Raw genomic sequence first — 6,000 nt, forward strand, 5'->3', positions numbered from 1 at the left:
TTATCAAAAATTCATTTTCTCCTCCTTCGACAATTCCAATCTTTGCCTTTGCAATATCTCCATCAATGTTCATTTCTTGAGTGTTGAGTGTCATTTCATCGAAAATTGAACTTCCATCAACAAGTTTCAGTGTTGCCGGCGATGTGTCAAAAACACTTGTTCCTGCATATGTTAATGTGGAGCATGGAAAGTCAGCATATCCACACTTATGATAGTCCATCCCTCCATTTCCCCCATTCACATACCCGACACTCGGTTTCTCTCGAAAGAACACCACAACTGGAATCAATATCAACTCATTCCCATCTTCTGCTCCCATAAGATCTTCAATATTAAAATCATCGCCTTCAATCTCAAATGAGAAGTCGAATGAAACATTATTCACCAATTGATACAAATTTGTTCCCTCAACAAACACATTGTTCCCTCCATGTGCCGCTGTGTTTGCTCCCTCACCTCTTCCAAATGTCAATCCACTCATCACAAAGTCCCTTCCTCCTTCTTCGCATCTCAACAACACTCCTCCTCCATACCCCCAACTGATCCCTCACCACCAGCTGAACATTTCTCAAACGATGTCACCACTCCACTCTTTCCCAAACGCATTTCTCCTGTTCCCTTCAATATCACACTCATCCCTCCTCCACATCCCTTCAATGTTCCACATCCTTCAATCACAACATCATTCACCTCAACAGCACATCCATCCCCAACTTCTCCACTCACAACACTCCCATTTCCCTCCAAACTGCTCATCTTCATAATCGTGCAATTCCTCATCCCCAGCTTCTTTCCATTATCATCCCATATCAGTCCTTTCCCTCCCATCACACATTCTTGTGCTGTCACATTCACAATCGTCAATGGACTCGATGATGATGACGAATACTCAATCAATCCCTTCATATTTGTAGTTTCCACACTCTCAAGCAAGGAATCCCCAATCGAAGCACCCCCATTTCCATTAATAACAATGAATGCCTTCATTCCAAATTTCACATGAGCCATGCTGAAATCTGAAATGGATAACATCCCTCCACTCGCACTCACAAACTCATAATTCGCAGAATTCACTCCGTTTCCCATCTTTATCCCACAATCAGCAAATCTCAATGTGCCTCCTGAAGAATGAACAAATGATGATCGCTCTCCAATCGATTCTCCCAATTCAAATAATATCCCTATCAATGTTGATGAAACACTGTTCATCACCAACGCTTCTTGCATTTTTGTTCCTGTTGCCTCGATTTTTATTCCAACATCTTTGTTGCTCGAATCAATCTCATATGGCTGCCCAATCAACTTCACTTCTTCATCAAATGAAAATGTATTTGTCAGTCTGATCGTTCTCTCTGAACTCGGAAACTGAATTTCTCCAACATTCCCAATTCCTTTGCATGGATAATCTTCATATCCACACAGCCTGAATTCACTTCCTTGTTCTCTCCCACTCACATATGCCGGCGATGAAAATGTCCGAAGAAACACAACAAGTGGAACAATCACATCTGTCTGGTTTCTTTCTCTTCCACAAAGTTCATTCAAGTCTGCAGCATTTATTCCAATTTCTGGATTGAATCCAATTGAAGTGTTGTTGATAACAGCTGATAAGTCCTCTGCTTCCACAAACACATTTTTCCCTCCCAATGAAGCAGCACAACCATCAAAACTCACTGATGTTATCTCAAACTCACATGAGTCATCAGCCAGATGCAGCATCACCCCTCCTCCATATCCACTGCACTTGCATCTGTTGAATTTTGTTGTTTCACTTCCTGGAGCTGATGAACTCCCCACCCGCAACTTGCTTGAAGATGATTCCAACTCGACCTTGATCCCACCACCACTTCCAGCCTTGCATTCGCATTCTTCGATTGTCACATTCCGAACCACAAATGTCTCTCCTTCCTTCACACTCTTTGCTACAACAACCCCATCTCCTTCAGTCAACTTCACATTCATCACAGATAAGTTCGCCAGCTCGCTGTCTCCAGATGTTTTGGCTGTCAGATACAATGCAGATGACGACAACGAAGAAGAAGAAGAAGGAGAGAGATTCGGCTCAGAGAACAATGGTTTTGAGACATTCATATTTATGATCTCCACACCAACCATCAACAGCTGTGACAGTGGCACCACAAACACCGATGACGACATCACATACTCTCCAGTTTTACTCGTGGTGATCACAACATCCTCCAACGAGAGTGATCCATTCCCACCAGTCACCACAACCACACTCGGCGAAGGACTTGAATTTGAATTGCAGTCAACCTTCATGTGCAATAAACCAAGATGACCTGTTGACACACTGAACAGAGCTCCAGTTGATGAAAGTGCCCCTGTTCCAATCGAACATGTTTCCCTTCTTTTTCCAATGACCGAAATCTTCTTTTCTCCAATATCAATAGTTATCGTCTCGCTGACATGTTTCCCTTCCATCAGTGTGACTGACAGACTCATTTGAATCACGCTCTTTTCAACAGCAATACCAATAGTTCTGCATGCACTTGACTCATCCAATCCGCACAACTCTTCTTCACCACCACCACTCACAGCCACAAATCGATTGAGGATCCCCCTCTTCAGCCAATCCTTCTTTTCTGTGTGTTGAACAGACCAGTTGCTTCCCGTATAATTGTATGCATAGCACATTCTCTTCTCATCTGCATTTGTGGTGTAACATTCTTTGAACGGATTATTTTGAGATAAATAAACACTGTAGTAATCAAAATACATCATATCATGACCAAATGGAGTAACTGCAGAGCATTTGCATTCATGGAAGAACAAAAAATAACAATAAAATGCGTCATTTGGCGCATTTTCTCTATTCGGATTAATCCAAAATCCTCCTCCATTTGCCGTTGCTGAACATGAAATAAATTGAACGCTCCTCATTTTGAATGTTACAGGAACAGTTAGACAATACATGCCTCCGCCACTTGAACTTGAAAGTGAGCATGAAGTGAAACTGCAGTCGAACACACACGCACTTTCCCCTCCTCCATTTTCTGCTGGAATGCATCCTGATCCAGATACCTGAAAATTTTCAAGAAAAAGTCCTCCTCCTGCATTATTTGCTTTGCAACCCTGAAATTCACATCCGCTGATCCGAACACACGTTGAAATCGTATAAACAAATACCCCTCCTCCATATCGATTTTGCGCAGTACATGAACCAAATGTGTTGTTCGCAATCTCAACAGAATTAATACAATGGCAATGAACGCCTCCGCCTGCATAATGAGCATAGCAATCATTGAATGAACAATGCGAAACCGAAAGTTCTCCTGAATTGAGGTTATATATTCGAATTGCTCCACCGTTGGAAGCTTCATCTGCGTAATCATCTTTGTTTCCATTAGCCTTCGATCCGTTCCACTCGCACCAAGTGAATGAATTAGCTCCATTATCTGTTTCGTTTTGTCTCCCTGGAGTCAACTTAACATCTGAAGTTCCTTCACATACAACATTCCTTGTCCGATAACATCCCACAAACGAGGTGTTTGAGGCAGACAAGGAAGCCAAAGGGTTATTGAGGGAGGGAACAATCCCACCATCATACGTATCGCAAACAGATGAGAATGAGCAACTGCTCATAATACATGATGCTTTTGTTGACGTAGTGGCTGAAGGTGAACATGCATCATTTGCTGTTGAAATGTTGAAAAAAGTGAGTTTGGAGAGGGATACGATGGGGATAGAAGGAGAAGAAAGGAATGGGGCTGTTGAGACACAAAAAGAAGAGAAGTGTGATTCGCTCACTGAAATACTCCCTTCTCCTTCATCTCTCCCCCCAAACAGCCTTCCCGAATATATCTTTCCCCAACTTTCCCATCCATTCAATGTGATATTCTTTAATATCCCAATGCTCCCACAAAGATCAAATGCCCCTGCCTCATTGCCCTTCCCCATCCCCACAACACACCCCCTCACTGCAACCACACTCCCCTTCCTTCCGCGCACAACACTCCCACGCTCACCCCCAATCAGCCCAATCTCCTTCAACTCAATGGAAGAGTTTGATGCACAAACACATCCACCAATCTCACTTTTTATATGATCTTTCAACATTTCTTTAAAACGGTGCATCCGATAATTACTTGATATTTCTGGTTCATTCGTCCGATAATATCTTTTGTTTTCCTTCACATCATGCTGCAAATCGTGTTTTTCGGATTTTCCTTCAATTTCAGTGTTTCCAAGGCTGATGCTCGGTTGGAAAGTATTCATGTGTTGCAATAAATTATTGTAATACACTTTATGCTCTGATGAATTTTCAAGACATCTGTGCATCTGAGGATGAACAAATATTTTCTCGCTTCTGCACTCTTCTTCGCGTTGTTGTTCGATGAAATGTTCGGTTGACTGGGAATTAACGATAAAAATGTATGCAAGGACTGTAAAAAATATAACTGTTGATCGCATCTCTAACGCTTAATCAATGAAACGAAGAAAAGTTGTTTTTGTGCATTTATTAAGGGCAAAAAACAAAATAAACATTTTTATTTAAGAAACACTTAAATATATGAAACGTTTTGTGCTTTAATAACATTCTTGAAAGTCATCTCTATTTAAAACAACATGTTCAACATAAAGAAAAACAAATTGTTTGATTTATTGATAAATCTTTGAAAACAATACAATTGACACAATCATACAAGCAAATTCGAAACACTCTCAAACAAATTAATTTATTTATAATTATTCTGGAAAAGCAAGGAAATTTTGAATCAATTCTTGTGTGCATAGTGGAAAAGGGTTTTTGAGAAATAACAAAAGGATGGTGAATCTGTTATTTTTCAGTCGAAGAAGAATTTTCATTTTGTGTGCAAAACTTCTCATTCACAATCACATTTGGTGAGCTTCTTCAGAAATATTATTTCTATTTGTTAAAGCGTGTGTGAAACAAAAATCACACAACATTCATTATTCACAGAGAAGGATAACAAAATCATAACTCCAAAACAGAACTCGAAATATTGAATACAAAAGTTTCGATTGGGAAAACAAAAGCAAAAACAAAAACAATTTCAACAGAAATCAACTCAAAAAGATTCCACCTGCCAATTCAAAAAACATGAACCACAAATTCACAATTCAAAAAAATAAAAAATACATTTCCATGATAAAAATCTCAATCAAAAGAAGTCGTTTCAACTTTTATCAAAAAATGAAAACAAAAAAGAAAAAAAGAAAAAAGAAAAAAAAGCATTCGATAACAGATTCTCTCGCTTTGTTTGGATTCAGCCAAAAGGAAGAAATGTGGAAGAAGAGAATGAATGTGGTTGAGAGTTGTTGGGAGGAGAAGAAGGAGAAGGAGGAGAAGGAGGAGAAGGAGAAGGCGAAGAAGAAGAAGAAGAAGAAAAAGTACGAAAACATGAAGAAGGCAAAGTTAATGAAGATAATGATTTGATAATTGAAGCAAACAAAGTGGAGCAGCTGAAGAAGAAAGGAATATTCATGTTTCTGTGCTTGAACGACATGGCTCTTCGGAATATGTGCTTGAAAAGCAACAAATGTCAACGAGATTGCGGATGAGGAAGATTATCCCTGATGAAAATTAATTGAATGAGTTGGCTGTGCTTCAACGGCGAGGAGGAAGAATTACAGAAAAAGTTGGCATTCATTCGTCAATACTCATGCAGTGGATGAAAGGACTTCTGGAATGCATTCTTTGATACCCAAGGCACAAAATTCAATGGATCATGCATTGACATAGAAGCTGAGCGAAATTATGACTTTGTTGTAAAACAAACGATGAAACCAAAAACCATCAAATTCTCTTTCATTGGCAGTGGCGTCGAAGAAAGCAAACTTCGAATGATAATCGCCTTGCTTGCTCAAAATGGCTGTCCTTTCGAAGAATGAAATCCAGATGTGGCTGGCCTGAATGTTGTTCGACTGTCAACAAATATTTGATAATTGAATGTCTCGTAGTTGGAGTTTCTCCACTTTTTTGAAGCAAAAGCGGAATCAGAAATAGAATTTCATCGC

Source organism: Monocercomonoides exilis (genome assembly GCF_001643675.1).
Source record: "Monocercomonoides exilis strain PA203 chromosome Unknown scaffold24-1337568, whole genome shotgun sequence".
Taxonomy (NCBI): Eukaryota; Preaxostyla; order Oxymonadida; family Polymastigidae; genus Monocercomonoides; species Monocercomonoides exilis.